The sequence below is a fragment of the Oncorhynchus masou genome, chromosome 11 (assembly GCF_036934945.1).
Source record: "Oncorhynchus masou masou isolate Uvic2021 chromosome 11, UVic_Omas_1.1, whole genome shotgun sequence".
Classification (NCBI taxonomy): domain Eukaryota; kingdom Metazoa; phylum Chordata; class Actinopteri; order Salmoniformes; family Salmonidae; genus Oncorhynchus; species Oncorhynchus masou.
This window is the reverse complement of record NC_088222.1, coordinates 39,796,293-39,808,344: the sequence shown is the minus strand read 5'-3', so window position 1 is coordinate 39,808,344 and position 12,052 is coordinate 39,796,293. Positions and strand designations below refer to the sequence as shown.

Here is a 12,052-nt window from a genome sequence, read left to right as displayed (position 1 = left end):
TGAAGCAGACTAAACACAACGTCATAGTAATAGTCGATGGGGTGTTTCTATGGTTTACACCAAATGCAAGAAGTATACAGTAGCAGTAGAAACTAGAGTAGATTAGAGTATATGCACATGATCTACACTTAGTGAGCTGTGCTTAAATCTTTGTATTGGTCTTCTGTTGCATTATCAATTTCTAGTTGTTGTCTCTTCACATCTAAGGAGGCTATTGCTCTGTGTGTCAGTTCAAACTGCTTCAGCAACCTCTAATTGCTAAAAAAAAAAGACCAACAAAGAGCTACATAAAAATATTATATGAAAGTTGTAATGTTAACGACTGTTATTTCCAATAGAAGCACCAATGGAAGCCATTTACTCAGTACATGTCAACAAGGTCTAAATCAGAGCTATAATTCACAATTTTAATAGCATTGCCCATCGTAGCCTCTTTTTTTCCCCTAATATGCACTTGGTCCCTTAGATAGGGACTCTCAGGTACAAGCTAATCCAGGGGCCATCTCATTCAACATGCCCGGCACACTCGCAGATTCAATTAAATGGGTGACGTGACTAATGGCCAATTAATTTTTAGTGGGGCTGTGCGCTCTTTCAATAACTACAATAATAGCCCTGTTCTCTCCCATGGGTCCCCAACAAGCATCTGGCTTATAGGGAACATTTTCCTCACCATGCTGATTCCCATCGATAGAAAATGTATACTCCCTGATTGTCAATTGATCACAGTCAGCAAACTCCTACGCTGTTGATGACAGGGACAGAGGGACTCTATTACAAAAGCTTTGGAAGTGATTTTCCCCTGCATGGGTAGCTGACATGCAGGCTGTGGAGTGCTGGGGAATGACCCCTCTGTCTCAGTTCTGTTGAGATCCCGCTGCTGCTTCTAAATCAAATGAAAGTTTATTTGTCACCTACACAGTTTATAGCATGTATAAACGGTGCAGCAAAATGATTACTTGCAAGCTCCCTCAACAGTGCAGTATAAATATGAAAATAAATTATATTCTAAAGTCAAATAAAAAATAACAAGTAAGTGGGAGAAAGTAGTATGCATAGTAATGAAACTGGTATGTATACTATAGGATATCCCGTTTAAATGATGAACGTGCTATGTCAAGTATGACTGGGAAATATGTTAGTCTTACAGTTTCATTATTCTTATACAATACATAGGTAGGACAAATCCTCAGGAATAGGATATTGTAAAGCTTGTTGGCTACTGTAAAAACGTAGCATGCTGTTGTATGGCATTTGTGACTTGTTTCAGGAAACTAGGCGTATGTTGCATGTCACCACTTCACATGAGTTCCATTTGAACATAACCTTTTTTAAATCAAAATGTGTTTTTGGGTCAGAAATGCCTTCTGGAAAATGTGAACTTTTATGTGCTTTTAATAACAAACGTGTATGCCATCTGTGAATACAAATACAATTGTTAAATTACGAGCCTAGTTGGTTTAGCCACTGAAAAAGGGAGCAACCTTCGCCGCAAGCCATGATTGGCTGAGATAATGAGTGGGCTGGACATGCCGAGAGATGAGTTGGGATTGGTATGCCATGTAGCACGCTTCTGTCTATAATATAAGCTGGTCAGTACGTGTAGGTAATCCTTTCCAACTCAACTTTTTTGAAAGATATCATGCATAAATGTTGCTCTCCACTTTCTGGAGGATCGAGTTTTGAAATCAGTGGAATTAGAGTATGATGGCTAAGGAGATGGAGAGAATTCTGGCGTTTGATTGCAAATATGCAGATGTAGTCAAAAACAGAGCGCACAGAAGGCGTGTATAAAACACCTGTCTCTGGATTATATCTTTAAACTAAGGAAATGCTCTGAATTTACAAACAGCCAATCTGACAATGCTCTGAGTATACAAATGCTCAGAGCAAACTCTGTCACTCCAGATTAAATTTACGAAAACACCCGTAGTATAACCCAGCCTTTAGTCTTGACATCTTTGGTTGTTTAGTACAGTTGAAGTCGGAAGTTTACATACACCATAGCCAAATTAATTTAAGCTTTCCTGACATTTAATCCATTTAATACTTTCCTGACATAAAATTCCCTGTTTAAGGTCAGTTTATGATCACCACTTTATTTTAAGAATGTGAAATGCCAGAATAATAGGAGAGAGAATGATTTATTTCAGCTTTTATTTCTTTCATCACATTCCCAGTGGGTCAGATACATACACTCAATTAGCATTTGGTAGCATTGCCTTTAAATTGTTTAACTTGGGTCAAACGTTGCGGGTAGCCTTCCACAAGCTTCCCATAATAAATTGGGTGAATTTTCGCACAAATTCCTGACATAGCTGGTGTAATTGAGTCAGGTTTGTAGGCCTCCTTGCTTGCACACACTTTTTCAGTTCTGCCCACAAATGTTCTATAGGATTGAGGTCAGGGTTTTGTGAAGGCCACTCCAATACCTTTGTTGTCCTTCAGTCATTTTGCCACAACTTTGGAAGTATGCTTGGGGTCATTGTCCATTTGGAAGACCCATTTGCAACCAAGCTTGAACTTCCTGACTTATGTCTTGAGATGTTGCTTCAATATATCCACATAATGTTCCTTCCTCATGAGCCTATTTTGTGAAGTGCACCAGTCCCTCCTGCAGCAAAGCACCCCCACAACATGATGCTGTCACACCCGTGCTTCATGGTTGGGATGGTGTTCTTCGGCTTGTAAGGCCCCCCCTTTTCCTCCAAACATAATGATGGTCATTATGGCCAAACAGTTATATTTTTGTTTCATCAGACCAGAGGACATTTCTCCATTTACTACAATCTATGTCCCCATGTGCAGTTGCAAACCGTAGTCTGGCTTTTTTATGGCGGTTTTGGAGCAGTGACTTCTTCCTTGCTGAGCGGCCTCTCAGGTTATGTCGAAATAGGACTCGTTTTACTGTGGATATAGATACTTTTGTACCTGTTTCCTCCAGGATCTTCACATGGTCCTTTGATGTTGTTCTGGGATTGATTTTGCACTTTTCACACCAAAGTACGTTAATTTCTAGGAGACAGAACGCGTCTCCTCCCTGAGAGGTATGACGGCTGCATGGTCCCATGTCTTTATACTTGCGTACTATTGTTTGTACAGATGAATGTGGTACCTTCAGACATTTGGACATTTCTCAAAAGGCTGAAACAGACTTGTGGAGGTCTACAATTTTTCTGAGGTCTTGGCTGATTTCTTTTTATTTTCCCATGATGTCAAGCAAAGAGGCACTGAGTATGAAGGTAGGACTTGAAATACCTCCACAGGTGCACCTCCAATTGACTCAAATGATGTCAATTAGCCTATCAGAAGCTTCTAAAGCCATGGCATCATTTTCGGGAATTTTCCAAGCTGTTTAAAGGCCCAGTCAACTTAGTGTATGTACATTTCTGACCCACTGGAATTGTGATACTGTGAATTATAAGTGAAATATAAACAATTGTAGGAAAAATTACTTATGTCATGCACAAAGTAGATCGCCGAACCGACTTGCCAAAACTATAGTTTGTTAACGAGAAATTTGTGGAGTGGTTGAAAAATGAGTTTTAATGACTCCAACCTAAGTGTATGTAAACTTCCGACTTTAACTGTAGCTTAAGAAACGAGTTTCATGAAATCATTAATTTGCTAGAAAAACATTAACATTCATATTCTGACAATCTCTGAAACTCACTTAGATAATACTTTTGATGATACAGTGGTAGCAATACATAGTTATAAGATCTACAGAAAATACAGAAATGTCAAAGGTGGAGGTGTGGCCGTTTTATATTCATAACCACATTCCTTTCAAGCTTAGAGAGGATCTCATGTTAAATACTGTTGAAGTAATATGGCTGCAGGTTTATTTGCCTCACCTAAAGCCCATTCTGTTGGGAAGCTGCTATAGACCACCAAGCGCTAACAGTCCATATCTGGATAACATGTGTGAAATTCTTGATAATGTATGTGATATCAACAGAGATGTATATTTTCTGGATGATTTAAATATTGACTGGCTTTCATCAGGCTGCTCACTTAAGAGAAAGTATCCAAATTTAACTAGTGCCTGCAACCTGGTTCAGGTTATCAGTCATCCAACCAGGGTAGTTACAAACAGCACAGGAATGAAATCATCATGTACTGATCACAACTTTACTAATGCTGTAGAAATGTGCTTTAAAGCATGTATTGATCACAATATAGTAGCCATATCTAGGAAAACCAAAGTTCCAAAGGTTGGCCCTAATATAGTGTCTAAGAGGTCATACAATACGTTTTGTAGTGATACGTATGTTGTTGATGTAAAGAATATTTGCTGGTTCATGGTGTGTAATGAGGAGCAACCAGACGCCGCAATTGACACATCGATGAAATTATAGTGAGTACGCACCCATTAAGAAAATGACTGTAACAGTGGTTAAATCCCCATGGATTGATGAGGAATTGAAAAATTGTATGGTTGAGAGGGATGAGGCAAAAGGAACGGCAAATAAGTCTGGCTACACAACCAACTGGCAAATATACTGCTTTGCGGTCTTAGGAAACTATGCAGTATTTCGCTTTTTTATGTATTATTTCTTACAGTGTTACCCCAGGAAATCTTAAGTCTTATTACATACAGCCGGGAAGAACTATTTGACTAAGAGCAACGTCAACTTAACGACTCATGGTGTAGTCATAACAACATACAGGAACTCAAGTCCTTCTGCTCACACAACCTAGAATTCCTTACTACAATCAAATGCCGGCCATTTTACCTACCAAGATTATTTTTGTCAGTTATAGTCACAGCTGTGTACATTCCCCCTCAAGCGAACAACAAGACGGCCCTCAAGGAACTTCACTGGACTCTATGTAAACTGGAATCCATATATCCGGAGGCTGCAGTTATTGTAGCTGGGGATTTTAACAAAGCAAATTTGAGAACAAGGCTACCTAAATTCTATTAGCATATTTATTGCATGTCTTTATTGCAGGGCTAATACTCTCAATCACTGCTACTCTAACTTTCGCAATGCAAACAAAGCCCTCCCCTGCCCTCCCTTCGGCAAATCCGACCACGACACCATCTTACTCGTTCCGTTTTATAAGCAGAAACTCAAACAGGATGTACCAGTGACGAGAACCATTCAACGCTTGTCTGACCAATCGGATGCCACGCTTCAAGATAGTTTTAATCACACGGATTGGAATATGTTCCGGTCAGCCTCAGAGAACAACATTGACATATACGCTGACTCAGTGAGTGCATTTATTAAGAAGTGCATTGGAGAAGTTGTTCCCACTGTGACTATTAAAACCTACCCTAACCAGAAACAGTGGATGGATGGCAGCATTCACACAAAACTGAAAGCGTGATCCACCACTTTTAACAATGGCAAAAAGGTCTGGAAATATGTCAGAAGTTAAACAGTGTAGTTATTCTCTCTGCAAGGCAATCAAACAAGCACAGGTACAGGGACAAGGTGGAGTCATAATTCAGTGGTTCAGACACGAGATGTATGTGGCAGGGTCTACAGGAAATCACGGACTATTAAAACAAAGACAGCCACACCACGGACACCAACGTCATGTTTCCAGACAAACGTAACACTTTCTTTGGCCGCTTGAGGATAATACAGTGCCACCATCGCAGCTTGCTAACAAAGACTGCTCCCCACCTCTCCTTCGCCATGACTGACTTGAGTAAAACGTTTAACTTGTTAACCCCCGCAAGGCTGCTGGCCCGGATGGCATCCCTAGCCGCGTCCTCAGAGCATGTGCAGACCAGCTGGCTGGTGTGTTTGTTTATAGACATATTCAATCAAATCAAATCAAATGTATTTATATAGCCCTTCGTACATCAGCTGATATCTCAAAGTGCTGTACAGAAACCCAGCCTAAAACGCCAAACAGCAAGCAATGCAGGTGTAGAAGCACGGTGGTTAGGAAAAACTCCCTAGAAAGGCCAAAACCTAGCAAGAAACCTAGAGAGGAACCAGGCTATGTGGGGTGGCCAGTCCTCTTCTGGCTGTGCCGGGTAGAGATTATAACAGAACATGGCCAAGATGTTCAAATGTTCATAAATGACCAGCATGGTCGAATAATAATAAGGCAGAACAGTTGAAACTGGAGCAGCAGCATGGCCAGGTGGACTGGGGACAGCAAGGAGTCATCATGTCAGGTAGTCCTGGGGCATGGTCCTAGGGCTCAGGTCCTCCGAGAAGGAGAGAATTAGAGAACGCACACTTAGATTCACACAGGACACCGAATTGGACAGGAGAAGTACTCCAGATATAACAAACTGACCCCAGCCCCCTGACACAAACTACTGCAGAATAAATACTGGAGGCTGAGACAGGAGGGGTCAGGAGACACTGTGGCCCCATCCGAGGACACCCCCGGACAGGGCCAAACAGGAAGGATATAACCCCACCTACTTTGCCAAAGCACAGCCCCCACACCACTAGAGGGATATCTTCAACCACCAACTTACCATCCTGAGACAAGGCTGAGTATAGCCCACAAAGATCTCCGCCACGGCACAACCCAAGAGGGGGCGCCAACCCAGACAGGATGACCACATCAGTGAATCAACCCACTCAGGTGACGCACCCCTTCCAGGGACGGCATGAGAGAGCCCCAGTAAGCCAGTGACTCAGCCCCTGTAATAGGGTTAGAGGCAGAGAATCCCAGTGGAAAGAGGGGAACCGGCCAGGCAGAGACAGCAAGGGTGGTTCGTTGCTCCAGAGCCTTTCCGTTCACCTTCCCACTCCTGGGCCAGACTACACTCAATCATATGACCCAATGAAGAGATGAGTCTTCAGTAAAGACTTAAAGGTTGAGACCGAGTTTGCGTCTCTGACATGGGTAGGCAGACCGTTCCATAAAAATGGAGCTCTATAGGAGAAAGCCCGGCCTCCAGCTGTTTGCTTAGAAATTCTAGGGACAATTAGGAGGCCTGCGTCTTGTGACCGTAGCGTACGTGTAGGTATGTACGGCAGGACCAAATCAGAGAGATAGGTAGGAGCAAGCCCATGTAATGCTTTGTAGGTTAGCAGTAAAACCTTGAAATCAGCCCTTGCTTTGACAGGAAGCCAGTGTAGGGAGGCTAGCACTGGAGTAATATGATAAAATTTTTGGGTTCTAGTCAGGATTCTAGCAGCCGTATTTAGCACTAACAAAAGTTTATTTAGTGCTTTATCCGGGTAGCCGGAAAGTAGAGCATTGCAGTAGTCTAACCTAGAAGTGACAAAAGCATGGATTAATTTTTCTTCATTTCACTTCATTTTTGGACAGAAAGTTTCTGATTTTTGCAATGTTACGTAGATGGAAAAAAGCTGTCCTTGAAATGGTCTTGATATGTTCTTCAAAAGAGAGATCAGGGTCCAGAGTAACGCCGAGGTCCTTCACAGTTTTATTTGAGACGACTGTACAACCATTAAGATTAATTGTCAGATTCAACAGAAGATCTCTTTGTTTCTTGGGACCTAGAACAAGCATCTCTGTTTTGTCCGAGTTTAAAAGTAGAAAGTTTGCAGCCATCCACTTCCTTATGTCTGAAACACATGCTTCTAGCAAGGGCAATTTTGGGGCTTCAGCATGTTTCATTGAAATGTACAGCTGTGTGTCATCCGCATAGCAGTGAAAGTTAACATTATGTTTTCGAATAACATCCCCAAGAGTTAAAATATATAGTGAAAACAATAGTGGTCCTAAAACGGAACCTTGAGGAACACCGAAATTTGTCAGAGGACAAACCATTCACAGAGACAAACTGATATCTTTCCGACAGATAAGATCTAAACCAATCGCTACCTATCAAACTCCAGGCCCACTCCAGGGCCCTACCCGTCAGGCAGGAGACGAGTACACTTGCGCTCTCCTCAACCCGAGGCAGCCGGCCTAACGGTGACCAGGTAGAGCTCTAGTTGTACCCTGGAGTGGGCCGTTTCCGGGCTGTGTTCGATCATCCTCCGGAGGGCCGAGCGGCGGGGGAGAGGTTGTTCCATCTCCAGCAGGGGACGAGGAGCGCTCAGGACTTTGCGCTGGAATTCCGGACCTTGGCCGCTGGAGCAGGGTGGGACGACAGGGCCCTGATAGACCACTACAGGTGTAGCCTAAGAGAGGACGTCCGCAGGGAGCTGGCTTATCGGGACACTACGCTCAGCTTGGATGAGCTGATCGACATGTCTATCCGGCTAGACCATCTTCTGGCTGCTCGCGGACGTTCTGAAAGGGTCCTGTCAGTTCCACCTCCTGGTCCCCCCGCTCCCATCCCGATGGAGCTAGGAGTGGCTGCGTCTAGGGAGACCGGAGGAGGAGGCTCCTCCTGTACCCATTGTGGCCTGAGAGGACACACTTCCGTTCGGTGCTGGAGGAGTCCATCTGGGAGTAGAGAGGGCAGGCAGAACACTCCTCGGTCACCCCATGTGAGTCAGCACCACACTCTCCCAGAGCTTCCTGTTGGTGACATGTTTTTGTTAATTTGTTTCCTGAAGTTTTTCCCCTCTCTCCAGCATAAGGTGCTAGTCGATTCAGGCGCAGCGGGAATTTTATAGATCGCAAGCTCGCCCAGAGGTTGAGTATTCCGTTAGTTAAGGTAGACCCCCCCTTCCCCGTGCACTCCTTAGATAGTTGACTGTTAGGGTCAGGGCTGGTCAGGGAGGCCACGATTCCTCTGGAGATGATTACGCAGGGGAATCATAAGGAGCGGATTAGTCTGTTCCTTATCGATTCACCTGCGTTTCCGGGGGTGTTGGGGATTGGCTGGCTATTCACAATCCTAAAATTTTGTGGCGACAGGGAGCTCTCCAGGGGTGGTCTGATGAGTGTTCAGGTAGGTGTTTAGGAGTTTCCATTGGTGCGACAACGGTGGAGAGTCCAGACCAGGTTTCCACCGTGCGCATTCTTGCTGAGTATGCCGATTTGGCTATCAACGTCAGTAAGACGAAGGCAACCCTATTACCACCCCATCGACAGGGGGTTTGCGTGATAAACCTCCAGGTAAAGACTGCACTACCCAGGAGCCATGTGTATTCTTTGTCCCAGGAGGAGACGTTGGCTATATCACAGAAGCCCTGGGACAGGGGTACATTCGGCCCTCCATGTCACCCGTCTCCTCGAGCTTCTTTTTCGGGAAGAAAAAGGAGGGTGGTTTGCGTCCGTGTATTGATTATCAAGGTCTAAATTCCATCACTGTGGGTTTTAGTTACCCACCACCTCTCATCGCTATGGTGGTGGAATCATTTCACAGGGCGTGATTCTTCACGGAACTGGACCTCAGGAGCGTGTATAATCTGGTGCATATTCGGGGGGAGATGAGTGGAGTACCTCGTCATGCCGTACGGGTTCAAGAATGCTCCAGCCATCTTTCAATCCTTTGTTGATGAGATTCTCAGAGACCTGCACGGACAGGGTGTAGTGGTGTATATTGACGACATCTTGATCTACTCCGCTACACGCGCCGCGCATGTGTCTCTGGTGCGCAAGGTTCTTGGGCGACTGCTGGAGCATGATCTGTACGTGAAGGCGGAGAAATGTGAGTTTTCCAAACGAGCGGTTTCCTTCCTGGGTTATCGCATTTCCACCTCGGGGGTGGTAATGGAGGGTGACCGTACCAAGGCCGTTTCGTAATTGGTCGACTCTGACCACGGTAAAGGAGGTGCAGCGAGGTTGGATTTTTATCCGGGGATTTGGTCAAGTAGCGGCTCCTATTACCTCACTGCTGAATGGGGGGCCGGTGCGTAGGCAGTGGTCAGCAGAGGCGGACGGAGCTTTCTGTCATTTGAAGGCGCTGTTCACCAACACGCCAGTGTTGGCGCATCCGGACCCTTCTTTGGCATTCATAGTAGAGGTGGACGCATCCAAGGCTGGGGTTGGAGCAGTGCTCTGACAACACTCGGGTATGCCACCGAAGCTCCACCCCTGTGCTTTTTTTTCAAAGAAGCTCGGGCCAGCGGAGCGGAATTATGATGTGGGGGATAAGGAGCTGTTGGCCATGGTTAAGGCCCTGAAGGTGTGGAGACACTGGCTTGAGGGGGCTAAGCACCCTTTCCTCATCTGGACTAACCACCGTAACCTGGAGTATATCCGTTCAGCGAGGAGACTGAATCCTCGTCAGGCAAGGTGGGCCATGTATTTCAACCGATTCCGTTTTCCGATCTCGTATCGACCAGGTTTCCTCAATACTAAGGTCGACGCGCTGTCCCGCCTATACGACACTGATGACCGGTCCATCGATCCTATTCCCATCATTCCGGCTGCCAAGCTGGTAGCACCGGTAGTATGGGAGGTGGATGCGGACATCGAGCGGGCACTAGGGGAGGATCTTACGGCTCTTCCCCTGTCTCAGGGGAACACGACAATCCTGGTCGTTGTGGATTGGTTCTTGAAGTCCTGCCGTCTTATCCCGTTGCCTGGTCTCCCTACGGCCCTGCAGACTAAAGAAGCATTGTTCACCCATGTCTTCCGGCACTACGGGGTGCCCGAGGATATCGTTTCTGAATGGGGTCCCCAGTTTACGTCCCGAGTATGGAAGGCATTTATGGAGTGTCTGGGGGTCTCGGCCAGCCTGACCTCGGGTTATCAACCGGTGAGTAATGGGCAGGTGTAGCGAGTAAACCAGGAAGTGGGTAAGTTTCTGAGGTCGTATTGCCAGGACCGGCCAGGGGGTGGGCGAGATACATCCCCTGGGCTGAAATGGCCCAGAACTCACTAAGCCACTCCTCTACCATATGTCACCGTTTGAGTGTGTGTTGGGGTACCAGTCGGTTCTGGCACCATGGAATCAGAGCCAGACCGAGGTTCCTGTGGAGGAGGAGTGGGTGCAGCGCTCTAAGGAGACCTGGAGAGCCGTCCAGTAAATTGCGTCAGGCAAGTGGACGGCAGAAGAGGAGCGCTGACCGTCACCGCAGTGAGGCCCCTGTGTTTGCACCGGGGGACAGGGTATGGCTCTCGACCGGAAAATTGCCCCTCCGCCTACCCCGCCGGAAGCTGGGTCCGCAGTGTTTAGGGCCATTTAAAGTCCTAAGGAGAATAAACAAGGTTTGTTATCGATTGTTACTCCCTTCGTATTATCGTATTAACCCCTCGTTTCATGTGTCTCTCCTCAGGCCGGTGGTAGCTGGTCCCATGCAGGAAAGTGAGGTTCCGGATGTCCCTCCGCCCCCTCTGGACATCGAGGGGTCTCCGGCGTACACGATACGGGCCATTCTGGACTTGAGACGCCGGGTGAGGGGCCTGCAGTACCTCGTGGATTGGGAGGGGTACAGGCCGGAGGAGAGGTGCTGGGTCCCGGTGGGGAACACCCCCCTATCCACATCGATGGAACAGTAGTGGAGAGAGTAGCAAGTTTTAAGTTCCTCGGCATACACATCACAGACAAACTGAAATGGTCCACTCACACAGACAGCATCGTGAAGAAGGCGTAGCAGCGCCTCTTCAACCTCAGGAGGCTGAAGAAATTCGGCTTGTCACCAAAAGCACTCACAAACTTCTACAGATGCACAATCGAGAGCATCCTGGCGGGCTGTATCACCGCCTGGTACGGCAACTGCTCCGCCCTCAACCGTAAGGCTCTCCAGAGGGTAGTGAGGTCTGCACAACGCATCACCGGGGGCAAACTACCTGCCCTCCAGGACACCTACACCACCCGATGTTACAGGAAGGCCATAAAGATCATCAAGGACATCAACCACCCGAGCCACTGCCTGTTCACCCCGCTATCATCCAGAAGGCGAGGTCAGTACAGGTGCATCAAAGCTGGGACCGAGAGACTGAAAAACAGCTTCTATCTCAAGGCCATCAGACTGTTAAACAGCCACCACTAACATTGAGTGGCTGCTGCCAACACACTGACACTGACTCAACTCCAGCCACTTTAATAATGGGAATTGATGGGAAATGATGTAAAAATATCACTAGCCACTTTAAACAATGCTACCTTATATAATGTTACTTACCCTACATTATTCATCTCATATGCATACGTATATACTGTACTCTATATCATCGACTGCATCCTTATGTAATACATGTATCACTAGCCACTTTAACTATGCCACTTTGTTTACATACTCATCTTATATGT

General features: G+C 46.1%; 1 protein-coding gene across 1 annotated transcript in view; it reads right to left on the bottom strand.

Annotated features, from left to right (window-relative positions):
- Positions 1-6,160: 6,160 nt before the first annotated feature.
- Positions 6,161-12,052, bottom strand: part of LOC135548688 (transcriptional regulator Erg-like) — a 116,660-nt gene continuing 110,768 nt past the window's right edge. Inside the window, exon 13 of the transcript XR_010456873.1 lies at positions 6,161-6,178. The gene's annotated coding sequence lies outside the window, so the exon portion shown is untranslated. The remainder of the gene's footprint in view (positions 6,179-12,052) is intronic.